The sequence below is a fragment of the Oncorhynchus mykiss genome, chromosome 16 (assembly GCF_013265735.2).
Source record: "Oncorhynchus mykiss isolate Arlee chromosome 16, USDA_OmykA_1.1, whole genome shotgun sequence".
NCBI classification, from domain to species: domain Eukaryota; kingdom Metazoa; phylum Chordata; class Actinopteri; order Salmoniformes; family Salmonidae; genus Oncorhynchus; species Oncorhynchus mykiss.
Window position 1 is genome coordinate 39943029 of NC_048580.1, and position 26146 is coordinate 39969174.

General features: G+C 42.2%; 2 long non-coding RNA genes across 2 annotated transcripts in view; one reads left to right on the forward strand and one right to left on the reverse strand.

Moving 5' to 3' along the window:
• The first annotated feature begins 3668 nt into the window (after positions 1 to 3668).
• Positions 3669 to 18599, forward strand: LOC118939534. The gene is made up of 3 exons (XR_005036521.1): positions 3669 to 3881; positions 10013 to 10281; positions 18189 to 18599. It is a non-coding gene; the product is annotated as an uncharacterized LOC118939534 (long non-coding RNA).
• Positions 18596 to 26146, reverse strand: part of LOC110491953 — a 30740-nt gene continuing 23189 nt past the window's right edge. Inside the window, exons 2-3 of the long non-coding RNA XR_002468932.2 lie at positions 19641 to 19804; positions 18596 to 19147 (exon numbers count right to left, since the gene is read on the reverse strand). This is a non-coding gene — a long non-coding RNA (uncharacterized LOC110491953). The remainder of the gene's footprint in view (positions 19148 to 19640; positions 19805 to 26146) is intronic.

Consider the following 26146-nt stretch of genomic DNA (forward strand, 5'->3'; position numbering starts at 1 on the left):
GTCCCATTTGTCTCTTTTAACATGGTTTTTACCAATTCTTATATGTAACCTATCTCAGCCGTCATCTGAAACAAACTATAGCCAATCATACTATACCATCATCATAAAGGTAGTTACTCTTCTTTTAGTGCGTCACTGCACTGATGCAAATTGGAGACGATTGTTTCATTATGTGGACTCTCTTTCTGAAGATTGGCCATCCTTTGAATTGTGTTTTGAGATTTCCCTGGGAGATCAAATTGAACCAGTGATGGTGAACCTTTCCAAAGATCATGAATGTGTCGGTGTGGGACCAGTTGGAATCCATCCTCACAAGGCCACGGAAGTCAACACTCCACAAGCAGATAAAAATCGCAATTTTACACATTTTGTAACTGGTTCATTGGCATAAGAGGAAAAACTTATTTTGTGTTGTATATTTATCATGCTCCTCAGTCCTGTCTGGCCTTTGCTGTGTGTTAGTGGAGCAGGAAGGTTGGCTGTGGAAAGGAAAGAGTGGAGCAGCACAGACCAGGCAGCGGGAGAACAGCAGTGGGCTGACTTCGCCCGGAGCTGTCACCATCTCACATCAGCCCTTTCCTGGCTTGGTTCCAGATCTGTTTGTGCCGTCTTCCCAACTCCTTTGGGCATTGTCACGCCGTGATGATGCCCAGAAAGCACAAACAGGTCTGGAACCAGGCTAGCTCTGTCCTGTTCAGACGGGCTGGTGCAACTAGATATGACAGAGTCCTCCAGCCACAGCTGTGTTGTCTTTACCCTTGATCATGTCACACAGACAGTGGCTATATGCCTGCAGTACTACTGATCTGCAGTCTGGGCCTCATCTCAGCGCCACACTCACTGCTGAGAGAACTGACAGGACCAAGAGTCTAGACCATTCACTTGGACAGACCAGGTGACAGTGAGTGGAATTTTGATCGGGGCATTTTGTAATATCGTTCTAATTCATTCACCCATGAAGGTATTGATTGGTAGCATCACTCTAGGATTCATCATGCAGTCCTCTGGAGTTGACAGGGACAACCACAAATGCAATCTCCAGTGGTGTCACATTTTGAGCTGGTTCCTAATAATTTTCCCATCAACTCAGTGATGAGATTGTGACGTTTTCCTCGTCAGCCCCGTGGTCAGAAGAACAAGTGAAGAGGAGAGAGATTGGTCATGTGGTCTGAGGTGTCTGGTGATCCGACTGAATGTAACCTGGTCCACAGGCAAATAGCACACAGCACATAAGAAGTGTCTGGCGTGTGAGACTAGACCGCTAGCCGTCTGGACCTGGACCTAGCTACAGTTGGCAAGGCTGTCAGGAATAACAACATCAAGCCAGGACAGGGACGGATGGTCAGCCTGCTAAATTGAAGCAGTTATCTCTTGGGTAGCCTAATTACACCATCCACCCCCATCTTTCTGAAGTGTGCACTTGTTCACTCAAACACTCCCCTTCAAGGGATTGAAAGCGTTGGACTGGTGTGAGACATATTGCAGATACTCAGTCTTTACCAATCCAATGAATGCACTCGCCCCTAAATCCTTGCGTGTGTGAGTGCACACTTTGGGGAGAAGGGGGAACATTGGAATTGAGCTCATTCCTGGCATTCCTCTCACCCCACCTCCCTCTCCCATCCTTTTCCTACCCCAAGGCACTGTCGTGTTGTCACATTTCTCTTCTTCCTCTCTCCTGTTACCTGGCCTAGCGTGGAAAATTTCCCATAGTACTTTGTACGCTTCTAGGGAATCCCCCCCATACAGCCCATCATCCTCTGCTGGCTTGTTGGAGTCTGACCTGTGTGTTTGTGTGTGCCCACATGTCTGCCTGTGTGCTCTAAGCTTGCTCTGTCATGCATGGTGAATGAAATTAGGCACTCAATCATGCAGGGATTTGATCCCCACACTAAGCCTGGGTTGTAGATGAGTTACCGTCACCCACCAACCGTGTTCTGGTGTCCTCCTGGGCCAGTCACAATTTAGTACTGGAGTGCTGGCCACACACAAACACACACACAGGGTATTGGACCACATATGATTTAGACTAAGTGAAGGCATCAGCTACGGTGTGGTGGCAGCTTGGGGTTTTAGTTTCACTAATTAAAGTAGAAAATAATTAGTCTCTTCATACTGGGATTGAGCTGGCAGATGAGGAAACATACCTTTTCCATTGCACTGTGCTGCCAGTTTCAGAATGTATTTTGTGTCATGTTGATAACAATTGTGGTTATAGAGGTAACTGCCAAACTAAAGGAAACACTTGAGTAAAGGGATACAAAGTATATTGAAAGCAGGTACTTCCACACAAGTGTGGTTCCTGAGTTAATTAAACAATTAACATCCCAGCATGCTTAAAAATGTCCAGTTGCCTATTATTTTGGCTAACATGGCTAGAAGCAGAGAGCGCCGTGACTTTTAAAGTGGGATCTCAAAGGAGCATAGTGGATTTAAAGGGGTTTGTGTCTTGGTCACCAGATCTCAACCCAATTTATGGGAGATTCTGGAGTGGAGCCTGAGACAGCATTTTCAAGACACTTGTAGAATATATGCCAAGGACTGTTCTGGCGGCTTGTGGTGGTGTCAGCAGGCCATGCAGCCGAAACGCGTCAGATTTTTTAAACTTTGTTTCCAGTAAACATGACATACAAATAAAGGCATTTAATTAATTATATGAAGAGTGCCTTGGTCCTCCTTTTAGATTCCGAATTTACCCCTTTTACCAAAGAGCAACTTCTGTCTACCAAAACCTACTAGTGTGTACCTTATCAGCGCTTCCCTTCCTCTTTTTTCCCCCTATTAAGACAGTTTATGTTGGTGTTTCCTTTATTCTGGCAGTTACCTGTACATTTCTTATGCCTAAATGTTATTGTTGCTAATGATGAGTGAATGTGCCTTTTTTTTTGTCACACAGTACTGACAGTCTATTAATGTGTTGTGGTAGTTTATTTCTTGTTTCTTCACATTCTTATTTACAATATAGATATAGTATGTCTGGAAGAGTATTAGGGCAAAGTTAATAGAATAAATAGGGGTGGTATTTTAATGATTTGTTTCTCATGTATAGTACTTATAAAAGTAGCAATATTTAGGGAATAAAGAACAAAAATTGAGAATAAAGTCAATTATATATACACAGGGGAGCTGAACTTATTTACGCTTGTCATAAAGAGGTTGAATACTTATTGACTGAAGATAAAGCTTTTAATTTTCATGTTTGTCAATATGTATTGTGTGTAAAAAATATATATATATATATTTAATCAATTTTGAATTCTGGCTGTAACAGAACAAAATGTGAAATAGGTTAAGGGGTATGAATACTTTCTGAAGGCAACGTAAATATAGGCCTATTAGATCAATGATGATAGGTTATATAGGCTATAAAGAAACAAACACTGATCTGACAGGTTGGTAGCCTTGCGTAGGATCTCGTTTTACTATCCTGTGATGCCTTCAAGGATGGGAGGATTCACATCCCTAAGTGAGTACATGTTAAAGGTATTTGGACATTGACCATTTGTGTTGTTGTTTTAGCTCTGTACTACAGTACTTTGGATTTGAAGTGATGCAAGGACTGAGGTTAAAACATGCTGACCACACCGCTCGCATCCACAGTGCACCCACAGTGCTCGCACCCATCAACGAGCTTGACCTGCTGCAAGTCCCGCCTCTCATCTCCTAATTGGTTTTTAGGAGCATATACCCACGTGAAAGATGAACTGAGGTCCACACTCCAGTCCAGTTGATAGTGCATCTTAAAAATCGGTTGCCAAGCACAATATAAAGTCCAAAAAAACAAGAAGAAGCCTGAAGGAGGAGAGATTACTAGAAACAAACTCGGTTTACCCTATTATCTGTGGATGAAATGTCAGAGTAGAGGATTTTGCGCATTTCAGGTAAAATAACCCAATGTTTATATCCCAGGACAAATTTGCTAGCAACAGCAAGCTAGCTAAATTGCCATAAATGTTTAATGTTGTTTGACCTGTCCCAAATTAATATAGTTGGTTCAGAGTTTTTGATATTTCAACCTGCATGTCCTGATTGCATCTGGTGTGGGTGGACAAAATCAACACGCGTGCGTTCTGGTCAGGGGTCAGAATGTAACCACCTTCCCTGCCTGAGTTTTCTTTCATGTCCACGATGTCGGAATTCTCTCACTGTTCCAAAATGTGATTGTTAAGGAACAGGACAGTTACCCATGCAGCCCTCAAACCAAGGCACGTAGCCTATAGATAATTAGCAGGCAATGTTTCAACTTGTCATATTCAAATTATTTTCTAACAAGTTGTATTTTCTAACAACAGTTTGAATTGAGGCCTGTTCCTCCTCCTCATTAATTCACATAAGAAGTAGCCCATTTCACTGTTGCGGACCATTTATTTATGAGGCTTTACTGGTTGCAGACCATTTATTTATCAGGCTTTACTGATCCGGACAAACTTCTCTGAGCCCAAGCACTTTCCTTAGTGTTTCCCAAGTATGAGGACATTGCACATCTCTAGTCAAAACAGGCCTTGCACAAACATTTTCACGACACACCAGCATTGCCATCATGGTTGTTTTCCTTACAAATTGGACCTTGACAATGTGTGCGTTCCTATCAAAATATGTGGATATTTTCTGTATATCGTGCTGTCCTTTCTGCTGTAGCACACCGTATGTATGTGTGGTTTATAATGTATTTACTGTTTTATTCACGTTTTCAAGTACTGGTGACAAATCATGCATTCAGATTATTGCATAGATTGTAATGGACACGTGTGTAAAATGTTTTTTATTTTTATGTTGAACTGATGATGAGCTAATGCTAAGCTATTTGTGTGGCGCCATGTATGTTGACATCATACAATGCATTCTGGTTGTCATGTAAGCGTCTGTCAGACAAAATACTGTAACAACCCTGGGTTTATAAGTGCGGATATTGACTCTGCCACTCGAACATGCTTTTGGGGCACAGTTGATAGCCCGAAGTCCAGCGCACTACAAGGTTGAGGGTTCGAGACCTGCTCCCTGCTTGTTTCATTACATTGGTGTCAGAAGTGATCGGACCTTCCATCCACGAACGTGCGTGTGCCTGGCCAGTGAACTGAGTCGCAAGCGAGGAAGCGCTCTTTGAAAGGAGGGAGTAGTGGAACGACCCTGGGTTTATACGCGCAGATGTAATTTTGCTACCTCAGGGTTGCCAGTGTAACAGATGTTAATCGTCCTCTCCTTGCGTTTTGTTCAAATAAAACACCCCAGCCTGTGGTCCCAGTTGAGCATTATTTACTATCTGTTGTTAAATAGGAAACTGCACGTTAGTTGTGCAGTGGTTAATGATGTTGATGGCTGTCGATGGTAAAATCTGTAGCATGAAAACTGTGTTAGCAGTGGGTTTAAGTGACCATTACATCGGTGCATGCTAGCTAACACACGTATATACAGCAATCCTATTCCAAAGCACATCCCAGAAAGCCCTCAATCCCTAACAGGTACCATATACCCACACATGTATAAATCAGCAATGTACAGCAAACGTGTACACATTTTAAAATAGAAAACAGTATTCAGAATGTGACCTAACCTTTGCATCACATTTTCATACTGGGGAGACCTAACGTTCGATCTCCCCCTCTTTTCAAGCGGGGCCAATAACAACATGCCTTATTGTCATCTGAATTAAACCAACCAATAAGAATACTTGAACATTAAATACACCTTTCTTTAGAGGCAAGTGGAAACATAACCAACCCTGTTACACCAGCTCAGACCCTTTCAGAACATCTACTGCTTTCTCAGCCAGGCGGGAGACCGCTTCCTGCTATAGATGAGCAACCCAGAACTGTGTTTGCCCCCAAAAAAGCATCTTGCATCAATCAGTGTATTCCAGTTCAGAATAAAAATGATTACTTGTATTTTAACATCAACAGCCCCCCCCCCTCCAATCTTTAACTGTACTTTTAGTAACTAGATAGCCAAAGCAAGCTAACGTTAGCTAGCTATTAGCTGTGTACAAGGGGATCGTTTGAAAGAAAAACTCACATCGACTACTAAGAGAGAGTACTCCCTTTTTTCTGCTTGTTTATAAAATGCCTTTTTTCTGGCTGTTTATAAAATGCCTTGCTAGCTGACTTTTCCACTCTCGAGGCACTGTTTCCGGAAGCATTCTGCCCTGTTCTGAAAAATCTCCCTGGGTTTACCATCATGCCGTGGATGTTTGGTCAGGACCTGTCGTTTTAATTTGTTCATTTTTAGAAAGACTCATTACTAAGCACTTCCCTGCACAAAACCGATTTTGGGCGCTCCTTGTTATTTCTGAAAATGTATTAAACCAATGGAGAGAAACGCATCGCTGTATTTGCGTTTCGTGACAGTTGAGCTCAGTCAGAACTTGAGTCCATTCGATGGCAAGTAGGGATGACAAATCCAGTGTCTGAACGACAGCATTGCAGGATGTGGGTCACGGAGTGATCATCGAGAGAACTGCCTTCATTGGAAGGATAGTTGCTATAAGGGGCACATACTACTTACTTTTCGTAAAGCACCATGAATAAGGTCGCTAATAGTTGCAATTATGCGGCAGAACGTTGTTGCGAAAACCCGCAGGGACTCAACCCCAGAGCTCTTCGCAGTCAGTGGCTGAGGCTGGTGACAGTGCCAAGAGAGTGGTTTGTTTGTGCTCATAACTCACCATGGCCGTTAAGAGTATATGTCTCCGTATAGTCTGAAGTTCCCAGGTAGAAATGTAGCGTGTGCCTGTGCAGTGACGCCTGTTGAGTTATTAGACCATTCGATTGATGGCCATTTGTTTATTTTGTCCCCCCTCCCCCTCCCCCTCCAAGTACCACCACTCATTACTCTTTAGTTGTTTTTTTCTCTTCACTTGGCCCTAATACTCTTCCGTAGATATGGGGTAAATAGGAAGCTGCCCATTGACATGAGCTGTACTGTATTCATGTTTCCAGTAGGTGGTGATCATTGGATTGGGGCTGACCTGAGTGAAAATGTTTTGGAACCCCTGATCTACTGTAGATCATGGTGTTGAACTGAGGGAAGTATTGGATTTCACAATTTCAGTGTGTTTGGTTTCAGTTAAATTCCTCGAATGCTTTTCAAATTGGAATTTAGTTTACTTTCTGAATCGACTGGAATTGAAATAGAGTTGACCCAACCCTGCTTTTCAAACCAAGTCACTCAATCTTCCTATGTATTCTGAACAATTGTGTGTTCTGTGTTCCATGTTTCAACAAGGGTTGAAGAATTGGAATATATTATTGTCTTATAAGTAAGTATTGACAGCCCAGTATCCAGTAATCACTGAAGATAGACAAATCTGAAAGCATTTTAAGATCTCATTCGATAATAGGCTACTACAGAGTGTAAAGCCACCTACAACTGTCTTCTCTCTCTTGGTGGTTTTAGAACAATACAGATGAATGGGGGAGGAAATGACTGTTATAGAGCAGCTCATTAATAAAGAGAGAACTGTGTGTTTGAGCCAAAATGCTCTGACTAATACAGTTCTGCTGCTGTCCTCCCACATAAATCACAATATTACTGCCCTCTCACAGAGAAATTATAAAAGCAGGGAAGCTGAGAATTAAATGAAAGGGGGCCACAGTGAGTTCATTACTGTAATTTGGAAAATGTTCCTAATTGACAAATTGGGCTATATTTTTCTTAATGGCAGATTGGGCTATAGTGTATTTTTCTGCTGGGGAATTGATGACGGGGATTAACCATTTCCTTTGGCACCGAGTGGTACAAATTGGCCTGGGACTTATATTCATTCACGCTGACTGAACTCCACATGCATTCTGGTGGTGCCAACGTCTCTTAGGCGTACGGATGTCAATATTTTATTTTTGTAGGGGGAGGGGGGGTCCCTTTGATATATCTAACGGGGGGCCCTGATTGGTTATGGGGTTACCCAGGCCCCCCTATCATTAGAACCATGTGTAGGGAACAGGGTCTACTCAAGGGAGGGGAACACTAGAGACACTATTTAGTAAGTATGTGGGTATTAGAGGAGAAAAAAACAGATTATTCAGTCATTATCTAAAACATTTGATCTGTGTACATCAGAGACCAGTTAACATGGACGTTATTTACTACCCTTGAGTCTAGTCATGACAGTTGTATACTTTTTCTCCTTAATTAATCATATTTTTGCCTAATTAATTGTCTTGATCTTGGATTTCATGTTTACGTTCCAGACTTATTTGTTAATGGCGTCACCCCTGTGGAGCTCTGAGTAGAGAAACTATTCTGACATTTTTTTTAGATTAGTAGACAATACAGCTCATGAAATTATTAATACAACATTTAGGTGCCCAGACACAGATTTTTCCATTGATTGCAGTTTTTAGACAAGGTTTAATCTAGGTCTGGGAAAACAATCCCTTATCTAAGGGTTTATATGTAATATATAATATGCTGATTTGGCTGACAGCCGTGGTATATCAGACCGTATACCACGGGTATGACAAAACATTGATTTTACTGCTCTAATTACTTTGGTTTATAATAGCAATAAGGCACCTCTGGGATTTGTTATATATGACCAATATACATGCGATGCTTCATGCCTAAGAACATCCCTTAGCCGTGGTATATTGGCCATATACCACACCTACTTGTGCCTTATTACTTCAATATATACTGTACACGTCAAAAGTTTGGACACACCTACTCATTCCAGGGTTGTTGTTTTTACTATTTTCTACATTGTAGAATAATAGTGAAGACATCAAAACAATGAAATAACACATATGGAATCATGTAGTAACCAAAAAAGTGGTTACTACAGAGTGGCAGGCAAGCTCGAGGTCAGGGCAGGCAGAATGGTCAGGCAGGCGGGTTCAGAGTCCAGACAGGCAAGGGTCACAACTGGGAGGACTAGCAAAACAGAGAGATGGAAAAAAAACATGCTGGTTGACTTGACAAACAAGATGAACTGACAACAGACAAGCAGGGAGGGAACACAGGAATAAGTACCCAGGGACTAATGAGGAAAACAGGTGACACCTGGAGGTGCGTGGAGACAATCACAAAGACAGGTGAAACCCATCATGGTGTGACAAGGGCAGGCCTTCCCCGGGAGGAAGAGCACCTCCGGCTTGTTGAGCTTGAGGTGGTGGGCTGACATCCAAGTTGCGATATCTGCCAGGCACGCAGAGATGCGTGTCGCCACCTGGGTGTCAGAAGGGGAAAGGCGAAAAGTAGTTGAGTGTCATCCACATAGCAATGATAGAAGAGACCATGTGAGGATATGACAGAGCCGAGTGACTTGGTGTATAGAGAGAAGAGGAGAGGGCCTAGGACCGAGCCCTGGGGGACACCAGTAGTGAGAGTTTGTGGTGTGGACACAGATCCTCTCCACGTCACCTGGTAGGAACGGCCTGCCAGATAGAATGCAATTCATATACAGTATGTCCAATAAGAAATGTTTGTTTTTGGAAGAAAAAAAATCCTGTGTGCCCTACTGGAGCCATTCTCTCGCCACATTCAGTTCTTGAAATATTCCTTCCCCGGTGATTCAATATGAACTGGGATGCTGTTGGGTTTTTCTTCTCAGGAGGTAGAGATGTAGATGTCTTGATCGCTGGACTCACTGGGCTCAGCTGATGTTCATGAGATGACCTTTGGTTACAGTACACACACACAAATACAGGCTGACACAGTTGGACCATACTTTTCTGACAAAGAAGGGTAGTGACACTCTGTCTACTATAAAGGTCAGGATGTGTCTGAAGCTGAATAGTCTTTCACCTTTCAGGTTTGAGTGCATCCCAAATGACACCCTATTCTATATGGGCCCTGGTCAAAAGTAGTACACTATATAGGGAATAGGGTGCCATTTGGGATGCACTCCGAGTCTCCATGCCTTCTCACTGTGACATCATCCCTGCTGTCCACCTCTCTACTGTACCCATAGTCCCCTAGACCACCTAGCCCTCTCAACCCAGCCTCTTTCTGTCTTTCTCTCCCCTTCCTTCCATCTGGCACCTAACCCCCCCTGACCCAGCACTCTGTGGCATTTCAGAGAAGGCAGGTGGCTACTGACTCTGACTGTTTGGTCACCTGGCCAGATTGAACCCACCTCTGGAGCCTGTCCTCATCCTCTAAAGGCATCCATCCCTTAACTTACCATGCCCAAGAGGAAGGAAGGCCTAGAGCCAGATGGTCTGACCAGCTGGAAGACAACCTACACAACCTGGGACTCAACACCACATCAGCCTGGGACCTGGCCCGGAAACTGGGTGGCACAGAAAGCCAAATATCCAGTCTCTACTCTCCAAGGAGCTAGTGAAGGTGAGCGAGGTGGCAAACACCACATTTCAACCCTCATACCTTTGGACCGTCATTATTCCACATGCCCTGCAGTGAATTTGGAACATTTATACCCTAGAGGTATTCTCTCTGTGCTCTTCAGAAAGCTATGAAAGGTTGTTGAATGGCTATGGTAAACCTTTGAAAGATATGTTTTCCAACCTGTTATTTTCCCAGAGGGGAATTCAACATAAAAGTAGAGATAGATAAAGAGAAAGATGAGAAATTGAAAGATGTGCCCAAATAAAGTCAGTTTCATGTTTTAGATACTTTGTTTTACGTCTCAAAAGAACAGGTGCAAGATGTTCAAAGGTACAACAGCAAACCCTTAGTAAGTGAGACCCTTGAGGTCAATGTGCTCTGACAGGAAATTGCCTAAATCACTGGTTATATCATTTCTTAGTCGTCAGATCATTTTGTAAAAAGTTAATTCCTGTGTTTTTAAAGGCCTTCCCACTGGGCATAGACGTCAGTTTAATGTCTAGTTTGGTTGAGTTGCCAACGTGAATTCAATGTGAAATCAACAACAAAATATCACCCTGTCATTGGATTTAGGTTAAAAGTAAGGAAATTAACTTACGTTGATTACTTTTTGCAAATCCAATGAGTTTTCCACATTGATTCAACGTCATCACATTCAATTCTGTTGTTGAAATGACGTGGAAACAACATTGATTCAACCAGTTTTTGCCCAGTGGGTTGTGAACCTGCTCATTTGTGAAGCCAAGTTTGCCCTATTGGCCCCAAGTTCAATGACAAATTCTATGCAAAACCTCCGTGCTTTGCATATCAATGATATGCAAAGATCCTACATTATCTCAACCACTGACATAGTATGAGTCCCATTCAATTAATAGGCCTAATGTAGGTCTCCTATTCTCTCCCCCATAACTGGGGGAGTCACGGTTGCAATAATATTCTGTCTTTATGGGTCTCAATTAAATGTCAGACAGCATCAATAAAATGCTGTTGCTACTTGCATGTGGTATCAAATCAATCTGTTTGAGAGTGCAGTGTTGGGCTTCTTCCTAAATTGTACCCTTTTCCTATATAGTGCACTACCAGGGCCAGATTAATGCAGGGGCTGAAGCTCCTGGGCCCAGGCCTGTGGGGGGCTCAAGAGGAAGCAGGGAGGTGACCAAGAACCTGGTGGTCACTCTGACAGAACTCAGAGCTCCTCTGTGGAGATGGGCGAAACTTCCAGATGGACAACCATCTCTACAGCACTCCACCAATCAAGCCTTCATGGTAGAGTGGCCAGATGGAAGTGACTTCTCACTAAAAGGCACATGACAGCCCGCATGGAGTTTGCCAAAAGGCATGTAAAGGACTCAGACCATGAGAAACAAGATTCTCTTGTCTGATGAAACCAACACTGAAATCTTCAGCCTGAATGCCAAGCGTTTCTGGAGGAAACCTGGCACCATCCCTACGGTAAAGCATGGTGGGGGCGGCATCATGCGTTGGGGATGTTTTTCAGCTGCAGGGACTGGAAGACTAGTCAGGATCGAGGCAAAGATGAACGGAGCAAAGTACAGAGAAATCCTTGATGAAAACCTGCTCAGGACCTCAGACTGGGGCTAAGGTTCACCTTCCAACAGGACAACGAACCTAAGCACACAGCCTAAACAATGCAGGAGTGGCTTCGGGACAAGTCTCTGAATGTCATTGAGTGGCCTAGCCAGAGCCCAAACTTCGAACATCTCTTGAGACCTGAAAATAGCTGTGTAGCGACGCTCCCCATCCTCCAAAGTGACAAAGCTTGAGAGGATCTGCAGAGAAGAATGGGAGAAACTCCCCAAATACAGGTGTGCCAAGCCCCGAGATGCTGGCCTTCTAAGCATAGTTGCAAAGTAAAAGCCATATCTCTGACTGGCCAATAAAAAGAAAAGATTAAGATGGGCAAAATAACACAGACACTGGACAGGGGAACTCTGCCTAGAAGGCCAGCATCCCGGAGTCGCCTCTTCAGTGTTGACGTTGAGACTATTGTTTTGCGGGTACTATTTAATGAAGGTGCCAGTTGAGGACTTGTGAGGAATCTGTTTCTCAAACTACACCCTAATGTACTTGTCCTCTTGCTCAGTTGTGCACTGTGGCCTCCCACTCCTCTTTCTGTTCTGGTTAGAGCCAGTTTACGCTGTTCTGTGAAGGGAGTAGTACACAGTGTTCAGTTTCTTGGCAATTTCTCACGTAGATTAGCCTTCATTCCTCAGAACAGGAATAGACTGATGAGTTTCAGAAGAAAGTTAGTTGTTTCTGGCCATTTTGAGCCTGTAATCGAACCCACAAATGCTGATGCTCCAGATACTCAACTAGTCTAAAGGCCAGTTTTATTGCTTCTTTAATCAGAACAACAGTTTTCAGCTGTGCTAACATAATTGCAAAAGGGTTTTCTAATGATCAATTAGCCTTTTTAAAATGATAAAATTGGATTAACTAACACAACGAGCCATTGGAACACAGGAATGATGGTTGCTGATAATGGGCCTCTGTACGCCTATGTAGATATTCCATTCAAAATCAGCCGTTTCCAGCTACAATAGTCACTTGCAACTAAATGTCTACACTGTATTTCTGATCAATTTGATGTTATTTTAATGGACAATTGTGCTTTTCTATCAAAAACAAGGACATTTCTAAGTGACCCCAAACCTTTTGAGCGGTAGTGTATACTAAATATAGTTCATTCTAATATTGTACAATCTGTGTCGCTTCATTGGCCTGGACTATTGTTTGTTTGAAGTCAGGACCAGATTGATCTCCGTTTGTCAGAGTAGCAACTCATTTTGGTCATTGTGGAATTAAAAGAAGATTCAGCTAATGTCTCCTGTCATGTGAAAGGGGAATTTCACCCTGGGGGAATCTGGGCTTGTTTTCATAATGTCTGAGGCATTTCTAGGACAGTGAGGTGTGTTTCACACATAATTGCCCAGGATATCAAAAAATACACCTAGTCCTGCTTTGTGGCATTTCGAAGGCTCAATGTTATACTGATCACACTATGCGTTTTTTGGGTGTAAATATGGTTGTCCTTATTCGATAGAGCCATTGGACATCTTTCAGCAATGTTCCTATAGGTGGATTCATTAGCAAATATACAAGCAGACACATTTTTTACAGTCTGAAAGACTAGAACTTGTGTTGAGCGTTGTTGGGCTGAGTTTACCAAAAGGCACTTAAAGGACTTTCAGACCATGAGAAACAAGATTCTCTGATCTGATGAAACCAAGATTAAACTCTTTGGCCTGAATGCCAAGCGTCACATCGGGAGGAAATCTGGCACCATCCCTATGGTGTAGCATGGTGGTGGCAGCATCATGCTTTGGGGATGTTTTTCAGGGACTGGGAGACTAGTCAGGATTGAGGGGGAAAATGAACGGAGCAAAGTACAGAGAGATCCTTGATGAAAACCTGCTCCAGAGCGTTATGTACCTCAGACTGGGGCGAAGGTTCACCTTCCAACAGGACAACGACCCCAAGCACACAGCCAAGACAACGCAGGAGTGGCTTCGGGACAAGTCTCTGAATGTCCTTGAGTGGCCCAGCAAGAGCCCAGACTGGAACCCGGTTGAACATCTCTGGTGAAACCTGAAAATAGCTGTACAGTGACGCGCTCCATCCAACCTGACCGAGCTTGAGAGGATCTGCAGAAAAGAACAGGAGAAACTCCTCATACAGGTGTGCCAAGTCAAACCCAAGAAGACTTGAGGATGGCAAAGATGCTTCAACAAAGTACTGAACATTATGAAACATCAAAGATACCAGGCCTGGTCTTCATAGCAGATTTTGAAAAGGCGTTTGATAAAGTACGACTAGAATTTATATATAAATGCCTGGATTACTTTCATTTCAATGAATCTCTTATGTACAGCAGCCCCAGATGTAAAATAGTCTATAATGGTTACTTCTTAGAAAGTATTGAGCTTTTAAGAGGAGTGAAACAAGGCTGTCCGTTGTCTCCATATCTATTTATTATGGCCCTTGAAATGCTAACTATTAAAATTAGATCCAACAAGAACGTAAAGGGGTTAGAAGTCCAGGGGTTAAAAACAAAATGTCAATGTATGCTGATTACTATTTTTGTCGTAAGTCCACAATCTGGATCCCTGCACAGTCTCATTTGAAGGTCTTGATCACTTTTCTAGCATCTTGACTACAAACTAATTATGACAAGTGTACCATATTATGTATTGAATCGTTAAATAGTGTTTACACTACCTCGTAGTTTACCAATAAAATGGACGGATGGTGAAGTAGACATACTTGGTATTCACATCTCCAAAAATATAAATGAACTTGCCACAATCAATTTCAATATTAAGTTTGCAAAAATAGGTAAGATTCTGCAAACATGGAGAGGTAAATACTTGTCTATTCATGGCAAAATCACATTAATTAACTCTTTGGTCCTATCACAGTTTACTTACTTACTAATGGCGCTGCCTACTCCAGATGACTAATTTTTTTTTAAATCATTTTTTTGGAATGCTAAGCCAGACAAAATTAAACGTGCCTATTTATATAATAAATATGAGTTAGGGGTGCTAAAATTATTCAATATTAAAGCTTAAAACCTTCACTCATACATAAATTATACTTAAACCCAAAATGGTCTCCAGTAGATTATTAAGAAAGGCTCATCCTTATCCGGCAGAAAAGAGAACAAATATTACAACAACTATTATGGTTAAAATATACTGATTTAATACAAATAAAACTATTTTTTTATTGTATTATATTTATTATGATTAGAAACGGTGGAGTTATGTCACATATACAGCTATCGAAAATACAGTGCCTTGCGAAAGTATTCGGCCCCCTTGAACTTTGAGACCTTTTGCCACATTTCAGGCTTCAAACATAAAGATATAAAACTGTATTTTTTTGTGAAGAATCAACAACAAGTGGGACACAATCATGAAGTGGAACGACATTTATTGGATATTTCAAACTTTTTTAACAAATCAAAAACTGAAAAATTGGGCGTGCAAAATTATTCAGCCCCCTTAAGTTAATACTTTGTAGCGCCACCTTTTGCTGCGATTACAGCTGTAAGTCGCTTGGGGTATGTCTCTATCAGTTTTGCACATCGAGAGACTGAAATTGTTTCCCATTCCTCCTTGCAAAACAGCTCGAGCTCAGTGAGGTTGGATGGAGAGCATTTGTGAACAGCAGTTTTCAGTTCTTTCCACAGATTCTCGATTGGATTCAGGTCTGGACTTTGACTTGGCCATTCTAACACCTGGATATGTTTATTTTTGAACCATTCCATTGTAGATTTTGCTTCATGTTTTGGATCATTGTCTTGTTGGAAGACAAATCTCCATCCCAGTCTCAGGTCTTTTGCAGACTCCATCAGGTTTTCTTCCAGAATGGTCCTGTATTTGGCTCCATCCATCTTCCCATCAATTTTAACTATCTTCCCTGTCCCTGCTGAAGAAAAGCAGGCCCAAACCATGATGCTGCCACCACCATGTTTGACAGTGGGTATGGTGTGTTCAGGGTGATGAGCTGTTGCTTTTACGCCAAACATAACGTTTTGCATTGTTGCCAAAAAGTTCAATTTTGGTTTCATCTGACCAGAGCACCTTCTTCCACATGTTTGGTGTGCCTCCCAGGTGGCTTGTGGCAAACTTTAAACAACACTTTTTATGGATATCTTTAAGAAATGGCTTTCTTCTTGCCACTCTTCCATAAAGGCCAGATTTGTGCAATATACGACTGATTGTTGTCCTATGGACAGAGTCTCCCACCTCAGCTGTAGATCTCTGCAGTTCATCCAGAGTGATCATGGGCCTCTTGGCTGCATCTCTGATCAGTCTTCTCCTTGTATGAGCTGAAAGTTTAGAGGGACGGCCAGGTCTTGGTAGATTTGCAGTGGTCTGATACTCCTTCCATTTCAATATTATCGCTTGCACAGTGCTCCTTGGGATGTTTAAAGCTTGGGAAATCTTTTTGTATCCAAATCCGGCATTAAACTTCTTCACAACAGTATCTCGGACCTGCCTGGTGTGTTCCTTGTTCTTCATGATGCTCTCTGCGCTTTTGACGGACCTCTGAGACTATCACAGTGCAGGTGCATTTATACGGAGACTTGATTACACACAGGTGGATTGTATTTATCATCATTAGTCATTTAGGTCAACATTGGATCATTCAGAGATCCTCACTGAACTTCTGGAGAGAGTTTGCTGCACTGAAAGTAAAGGGGCTGAATAATTTTGCACGCCCAATTTTTCAGTTTTTGATTTGTTAAAAAAGTTTGAAATATCCAATAAATGTCGTTCCACTTCATGATTGTGTCCCACTTGTTGTTGATTCTTCACAAAAAAATACAGTTTTATATCTTTATGTTTGAAGCCTGAAATGTGGCAAAAGGTCGCAAAGTTCAAGGGGGCCGAATACTTTCGCAAGGCACTGTATATGGGAATGTCTGCTCAATCCAAACAAATCACAAAAATGGAGGAGGTAAGTGGAAAAGGGAGAAGGTAAGGAATTTGTTTGTCTGCCATATATTAAAGATGCAAATTGGCTGAAAGGAATTGGCATAAGTAGAAAAATATACCAGTTTTGTTTGAGGACAAAAATGTTGACTGGTGCACCATACAGGTTGCAAAATAAATGAAGAGATTTTCGATGTACCAATTCCATGGCACATGGTTTATGAACTGGTACAAAAAAACTACACTTGATTCAACACTGAGTTTTTTTTCTATTTAAATTATACAAAATTCATGCCACCATCAGAATGCTATCTATATGGGGCGTACAACAATCTCAGCTCTGTAGATTTTGCTGTGAAGAGACAGAATCACTGAATTTATTCTGGTATTGCCCCTATGTAGCTTGTTTCTGGTCACAGGTTCAGGAATGGTTAAAAAATTACAACATTCACTTCAAATTAACCTTACAGCAGTGTTGGGTGATTTGGAAAACCATAGTCAGTCAATAAATAATATAATATTCTTAGGAAAGGTTTATCTTTAGCTCACAATCTGTGGATACTATTATGATTAGAAAAGGTTCAAAATCTATGTAAAAGGATCACAGCACAACTGAAAAATATGTCACATGGAAACCAAACGAGGGTGGTCTATGGTGATAGGTGGGATGGGCTGAGGGGTGGGATTAAAGAGTTTGTTTAATGTTTTATTGTTATGTGTTTGCTGTATATAAAAGTACCATGCATTTCAAATGTGTATGTATATGTAGCCGAGAAGCTGTATAAAGAAAAAAAAAAGGTTTCCTCTGAACAGGAGAGGTGGTGGATAAGTTAATAAAAATGTTTAAAGAACAAGAGCTGAGTAAAGGATCTGAATACTTATGTACATGTGATATTCCTGTTTTGTTTTTATGAATTTGCAAACATTTCTATAAATTAGTTTTTGCTTTGTTATTGTGTGTAAATTGATTAGGGATTAAAAAAAGAGAGAATAAGGCTGTAACTTAACAAAGTGGGAAAAAGTCAAGGGGACTGAATACTTTCCCAATGCACTGTAAATTTACTACCGAACAGTGAGGAGAAACAATAATACAACAATTTATTGTTGTAAATCTCTAAAAATAGATTTCTGCCTACCTACCTAGGCTCATTTGTACGGTCTGGTCGCTGTGCAAAGGTTGAGGGTTATGCCATATTTCTTTCCATTTGGCTAGATATGGTTGTAAATGTAATCTCTGTACCTGTGCACATGTATACATGTACAACTAGTCTACCCTAATGTTGATGTTATGCTGGCACGGTTCAACTGTTGTTCAAACTGTACAATAGAGTATATATGTTTTTTTTTAGTCTTGCAGACAATAACGTTTAATGCCTGGGCTTCTTCCTGGAGTGGATTCTCGATACAGAAACCTCATTCCTTTGCCTGCTTGTATCATTGTAGCAGAACTGAATCCCGTGAACTGTATCCCCCTCGAGGGATTAGACGACAGGATGGATTTCAAGCAGATGAGGAGCTGAATGACAGTTTGACCATGACAACACTCCTCCCACAGCTTTACAATTATTCCCTGAACTTACTGTAGGTTTCTTTTGGAATTGCAATTTTATCATGACCACCTCTCCCATCTGCTGATCACCAGTACTTGTGTGTCCCTACACCTGAGACACACTCGGACACACTGAACTGTACTATGCTGTTCATACGATATATATATATATATATATATATATATTTTTGAATGTTACTTTTACCATAACGTTGTTGAATACCCAGATCTCTTGAGTTAGCATTACATAGTGTACATTCTCCTGTATTTTAATGTTGACAAATAAACATGATTTGATATCTGAATGTCTAAGCATTTTTTATGCTACAGAGCCATGTACAGCTTCGATAAATACATATTGTGAATCCATGAGGGCAGAAACATTTAGAAGATTGACAGAAAAGATCCACATTTATTTTATGCTGGTTCTACATAAGGACTCTCTAACCCTGTTCCAGGAGAGCTACCGTCCTGTAGGTTTCCCCGCCAACCATAATGTAGCACATCCCAATTCTAATAATTAGCTGTGTTTTACACAGACAACCCAATTCTGATCTTTTTTCCACTAATTGGTCTTAATCACATCAGCTCTTTTTCAGAACTGATCTGATTGGTCAAAAGCCCAATCGGGTCTGAATTGGGCTGCCTGCGTAAACGCAGCCGTAGTCCTTTATCCGGCTTCGTTACACTGGCAATGATGGGCTGGGGAAGCTGAGACTCGTGCTTATGGCGATGGGCTTGTCCTGTCTGCGGTGAACGGCCAGCTGGATAAGGCTGTCAAAAGTGGTGTAGGGCTTCTTAACCACCAACTGTTTGGTCCTCTTTCAGAAGATTTGCTGATACTGCCCGTCTCCTGGAAAGACATGGTTGTGGTTTTATACTTGTTCTGGAAGGGATGTAGGGCAACATGCCTTTGTTGGTAAAGGTATCAGCCGAATGGGACCGGTTAGCGTTTTTGTTTAGGGACAATGAGGGGACATTGGGAGCTGTTTTGAGAAGAAAGATCTGTCAACAAAGTGAATGGGTGAGGGGGCTAAAGAAGGTGTGACAAGTCTTAGGAAGGCAGTTCTTACACAGTATGAATGGTTGTGTATGGGAGATTGAGGAGAAAAGGCACCTCAAATCGCTCTCATACACAATACATTTACTGTCTAAGCACAACCGAAAACCCCTTTCTCATCTCAAAGTACTGTCTGTAAAACCTCCACCCCAGCCCATTTGACTTTGAGCAGTCATTCTTGTCAATAGTAGCCGTTTGCAAGGGAATTGTTTTGACATGTTTTTGTACTGTGTTTCGGGAATAATGAGGTGGTTGTGTCATTACGGTTGTCGTGTTGATTTTATACCGTTCAGTATCCCTGGATGGTTTCTGTCCCACAATCTTGTTGTGCTCCATAAACGAAAGGTGTGTCCGCTCCCTCGTGCTTGTGTACCCAAAATGCCCCCGCTTCAGGGTATTTCTCAGCAGAGCACTGTCGAACGACTCCAGATAACCTGAGTTTTACAAAAGCTAAAAAGAGAAGAGGGGTAGGTGCAATTGATTATATGGTCTGGAAGATAATCTGTTGTCCAAGGGTACCTCTAACCACTTGTAACCCCATAACATAAACCATACAAACACTACCCAATTCATGTTTATGCCATGCTTACTGTAAATTCAGCTAGCTTAGCCTTCAGCTTGTAAATATTTTGGCCAATTTACCTTCACCTTGTGCAGAGCTAGGGGTTGGAAGCACGTATTGGTAGAATCAGGTTCTGTACCAGCTACAACAAAATACACAACAATACACAATTGAACCACCCCACTAATTGAATTGATCTCTTTTAGACTGGCTAGCTATGCATACCTAACATGGACATTTCAATATTATCAGTTTGTTGTTAGCTAGCTAGCATCACTAAAAAGGTAGCAAGATTGCAAGCCAGCTATACCAACCATAGATGATTTATATGATTTATCCTGTACACATTCATCATTACACACAGAGTGATTTACCTACTGTATATCGACAATTTAGTTTTTAGTTACGGAGTGTTTACCAGACAAGGGCGAGAATAGATGGCTACCAAATTGAGACACTCTTTATTTGGTAACGTTAGCTAACGTCAGTCAAAGATAGAACGAGCAAACAAACATGTTTACTCTGCTGAAGGCAGCTATCAGTCTAGCAGTGGCTACCATGGCATTGGCGAAATTGATTGACAGTGTGTATACCAAAAGATACCTATATGATTTAGCTGATAGAATTTAGAGTTCAATATTTTTTTTAAACAAAGACCCGGGGGCCTATAATTTCTTTATCCGGCCCTGTGCACTACCCTAGAGTAGCGCGCTATGTAGTGTTTAGGGGGCCATTTGGAATGTAGACATTCATATCTGACAGACAGACAGGGTAGCACTCTGGGCTGTGAGAGAGAACTAAATCAGAGTCCTTTCCCTTCGATTAGTGAGTGATTAACGCCGGGTAGAGACAGCTGGGCGACCTTACAGCCACATAATGACCTTAACCCGATCAATGGAGAGAGCACTGAGCCACAGCAGCAGGAACACAACAGCAAAAACAGCTCAGCTAAGTTCAGACCCCCTCTCTTGGAACTGTCTGACCCTCGAAAGAGTGTTACATCTGTAGCACGTTCAGTTTCTCTCTTGAACACTTTCTCTCTTATTTCTTTCTTTATTTTATTTCACCTTTATTTAACCAGGTAGGTTAGTTGAGAACAAGTTCTCATTTGCAACTGCGACCTAGCCAAGATAAAGCGTAGCAATTCGACACATACAACAACACAGTTACACATGGAATAAACAAAACATACAATCAATAATACAGTACAACAAAAGAAAACAAAAAGTCTATATACAGTGAGTGCAAATGAGGTGTGTTAAGGAAATAAATAGGCCATGGTGGCGAAGTAATTACAATATAGCAATTAAACACTGGAATGGTAGATCAGCAGAAGATGAATGTGCGAGTAGAGATACTGGGGTGCAATGGTGCAAAATAAATAAATAAATACCAGTATGGGGATGAGGTAGGTAGATATATGGGCTGTTTACAGATAGGCTAAGTACAGGTGCAGTGATCTGTAAAATGCTCTGACAGCTGGTGCTTAAAGCTAGTGAGGGAGGCGTGAGTCTCCAGCTTCAGAGATTGCAATTCGTTCCAGTCATGGGCAGCAGAGAACTGGAAGGAAAGACGACCAAAGGAGGAATTGGCTTTGGGGATGACCAGTGAGATATACCTGCTGGAGCGCGTGCTACGAGTGGGTGCTGCTATGGTGACCAGTGAGCTGAGATAAGGCGGGGCTTTACCTACGGGGCCAACCAACGAGAGCGTACAGGTCGCAAGGCTAATAAGAATGTTGTGATTGACAGAGTCGAAAGCCTTGGCCAGGTCGATGAATACGGCTGCACAGTAATGTCTCTTATCGATGATGATGTTGTTTAGAACCTTGAGTGTGGCTGAGGTGCACTCTGAAACCAGATTGCATAGCTGAGAAGGTATGGTGGGATTCGAAATGGTCAGTAATCTGTTTGTTAAATTTTCTTTCGAAGGCCTTAGAAAGACAGGGTAGGATAGATATAGGTCTGTAGCAGTTTGGGTCTAGAGTGTCACCCCCTTTGAAGAGAGGGATGACCGCGGCAGCTTTCCAATCTTTGGGGATCTCAGACGATACGAAAGAGAGGTTACTTAGGTAGCCTGGGTTTCACTTTTGAGTTGTGGGTGTTTGTTTTCCGTGTGTGTGTTTGTTGCCACACGGTACTGTTTCGGTTTTGTTCGTTTCACGTTTATTGTTTTGTAGTGTTCAGTTTATGTCTGTAAATGAACGTCCTCCGATTTGGTCCTCCGATCCTTCTCGCTACTCCTCCTCAGAAGAGGAGGAGGAAAGCCGTTACAGAGGTATCAAAGCCTAAACTTATATTTCTGCCAAAATACCTTTTCTTCCTCATGGCAATCATTTCAGTAAAGTGATGCCAATGGCTTTAAAAGGCTCTGCATGGTCAATCCGATGTCTGCAGTGGCTGTACAGAATTGACTGTGATGCGGCCTCGGCAGAAGTCAGAGCATTCATACTTCTGGTGCTTCAGGGAGTTGTCATACGCATCCAATACATTGGTCTGCACCGGGCAACCAATCATGTCAATGCAGAGCTATGCAGAGCCCTCTGCATTGTTAAAGCCAATTTATGCTTGATTTGGTAATGCGCTCCGGAGGCTCCGGAGGCTTGCGAAGGCCAAATCAAGCTCCGTACCACATCGCCGTGCACCTCCCAAATTTTGTAACAATGCGGAGGGCTCAGTATAGCTCCGTATTGACATAATTGGTTGACAGTATGTTGGGGCGGTACATCCTGTATAGACACAAACTCACTTCCTTGATAACAAACATGGGGAATTTTGATGAAAGTCTATCAGAGAAAGTTCACAAATAAAAAAAATATCTTTATGATACCTTGTGTAGGGATTTCAATGCTGTCCGGAGGCTCCAAATGGAGGGTGTGACGCAATTACGGAGCCTCCGAAGGTTTGCAGAGGCTAAATGGAGCTCCATACCCAACCATACCAGACAGCCGTGTGCCTCCCAAATTGTGTAACAATGCGGATGCCTCTGTAATGCTCTGCATTGACATGATTGGTTGACGATAGGTGGGGACGGGAGGTCCTGTATAAACACACTTCCTTCACAACAGCTCTGCTCTGCTCCACGAAGTGCAAGGAGAATTCATGTCCTGAGTTCTACTGATGACGGATCACAGTAAATGCCGTAGGGCCACTGCAGATGTCAGATTGAGTCTTTTTTAAGCTGGTAGCATAGCTAGCATATAGAAATTGATGGTGATAGGGAAAGTAGTTTTTAACTGTAATGCAGCTGATTGGTAATTATGGCATGGACATGTATTGGGGTTGACATCCATACAGCATTATACTCCAATTTCTACCTCAACATAGAGTGTAATACACATATTAACAATAGCCTAAATGTAGGCTAATATTTTTGGGGGCAATGAGGAGATTCGGGTTGAAAAACGGTGCAGTCTTTTTACTTCATGCTATCTTGGCTGAGCCTATATGTCAAGCACCGGGAAATGGACTAACATCTCAGAGGTAAAAGCTTTTGTCTTTTCGTTTAGCCAGTCGCTTGTAATTAGCTGGATGGGGATAGAGATTAGCCCTGAATCACTAGGGGTGGTGCGGTGCAGACCAGTTTATTGGTATACAGTATTCAGACCCCTTGACCTTTAACACATTTTGTTACGTTACAGCCTTATTCTAAAATGGATTCAAATCGTTTTTTTCCCTCATCAATTTACAAACAATACCCCATAATGACAAAGCAAAAACAGGTTTTTAGAAATGTTGGCAAATGTGTGTAAAAAAAAAAAAAATCATATTTACATAAGTATTCAGACCCTTTACTCAGTACTATTTGCAGGCAAAATACTGTAAATCCTATGTGAAATCAGTATAACGCACACACTGTCTTTCTCTCTCAACTCCCTCTCTCTCACCCCCCCTCTCTCCCTCATGGCACTCTTACACTCTTTCTATTTTTCTCTGGCTGGAATCCTAACTTGCTGAACTGCTTTTCATTCAAATCTCTGATTGATCTCAGTGCATGATTGACGGAAGTCATTAAGCATCAACACCTGAAGTTAGAATTGAGTTAAGTACAAACATCTAAAGTTGCGATTTAGGCTAGTCTTGCTGTCTCTCTAAAACCACACACACACACACACACTCCCTCCCTCCATCACACTTTCCATAATACTCTCCCTCTACTCCTTTTCTCCATCACTTTGTCGATCAAACTTCCTGTCTGTCTCTTACTGTCTCTTCCTGTCTCTCAATGCCAACGTATCCTTTCTGATTTAGTCAATACCTTTGTTGGTCTCATTTGCTCTTTAAGCTGATGGAATTCGCTCTCTTTCTCTCTCTCCTTATTCTGCTGACAGCGTCCCTTTTTCATGCAACCCTCGACTGAAAGTTGTTCATTCATCCTGCTTCCCCACTCCCTCTTTCCTTCTCTCCCTCTCGCCCTACGTTCCTCCCTTCTCCTCTTTCCTTCATCAACATTTCCCTTCTTCTGCTAGCTGACTCATCCTTACTCTCCAGGAGGAAGAGAGACGGAGGGTAAGAAAGAGAGTAGGAAAGAAGGGGTGTAAATGAGGTCAGGTGAAGATAATCAGATAAATGGATTAAAACAGAAGAAAATTAGCTCACCATAATAGCATGAGAGGCATTGTGTGACAGCCAGGTGGAATAACAGGCGCTATGTACACTGAACACAAATATTAACACCACATGCAACAATTTCAATGGTTTTACTGGGTTACAATTCATATAAGGAAATCAGTCAATTGAAATAAATTCATTAGGCCCTAATCTAAGGATTTCAAATGACTGGGAATACAGATGTGCTTCTGTCGGTCACAGATACCTTAGGGTAGGTAGGGGCGTGGATCAGAAAACCAGTCAGTATCTGGTGTGACCATTTGCCTCGACACATCTCCTTCGCATAAAGTTGATCAGGCTGTTGATTGTGGCCTGTGGAATGTTGTCCTACTCATCTTCAAATGGCTGTGCAAAGTTGCTGGATATCAGCGGAAACTGGAACGTGCTATCGTACATGTCGATCCAGAGCTTCCCAAACATGCTCAATGGGGGACATGAGTATGTAGGTCACGGAAGAACTGGGACATTTTCAGCTTCCAGGAATTGCCTACGGATCCTTGCAACATGGGACCGTGCATTATCATGCTGAAATATGAGGTGATTGCTGTGGATGAATGGCATGACAATGGGCCTCAGGATCTCGTCACAGTATTGCTGTGCATTCAAATTGCCATTGATAAAATGCAATTGTATTCATTGTCCGTAGCTTATCTGCCCATACCATAACGCCACCACCACCATGGGGCACTCTGTTCACAACGTTGACATCAGCAAACCGCTTGACCCACAACGCCATCTGCCATCTACAGGTACAGTTGAAACCGGCATTCACCCGTGAAGAGCAGACTTCTCCAGCGTGTCAGTGGCCATTGAAGGTGAGTATTTGCCTACTGAAGTCGGTTACGACTCCGAACTGCAGTCAGGTCAAGACCCTGGTGTGGATAATGAGCGCGCAGATGAGACGGTTCCTGACAGTTTGAGCAGGAATCCTTCGGTTGTTCAAACCCACAGTTGCAGTGGCTGGTCTCAGACAATCCTGCAGGTGAAGAAACCGGATTTGAAGGTCCTGGGCTGGTATTGTTACGCGTGGTTGTCACGCCCTGACGGTAGATTGCTTTGACGGTTTCTATTTTTAGTTTGGTCAGGGTGTGATGTGGGTGGGTATTCTATGTTGTAGGTCTAGGTTCTCTTTTTCTATGCGTTTGGCCTGGTATGGTTCTCAATCAGAGGCAGCTGTTTTTTGTTGTCTCTGATTGAGAGCCATACTTAGGTAGCCTGTTTTCCCATTTTGAGTGGTGGGTGATTATTTTCTGGTTAGTGTTTGTTGCACCTGTCAGAACTGTTCGTTTATCGTTTTGTTGTTTTGTTCGTGTATTCGTTCTGGATTAACAGTATTATGGATACGTACCATGCTGCACTTTGGTCCTCCTCTCCTTCCACCAACGAAAATCGTTAGTGGTCTTTCTGTTGTGAGGCTGGTTGGACGTACTGCCAAATTCTCTAAAACGACATTGGAGGTGGCTTATGGTAGAGAACTGGGCATTAAATTCTCTGGCAACAGCTCTGGTGGACATTCCAGCAGTCAGCACGCCAATTGCACGTTCCCTCAAAACTTGAGACATCTGTGGCATTTTGTTGTGTGACAAAACTGCACATTTCAGTGGCCTTTTATTTTCCCCA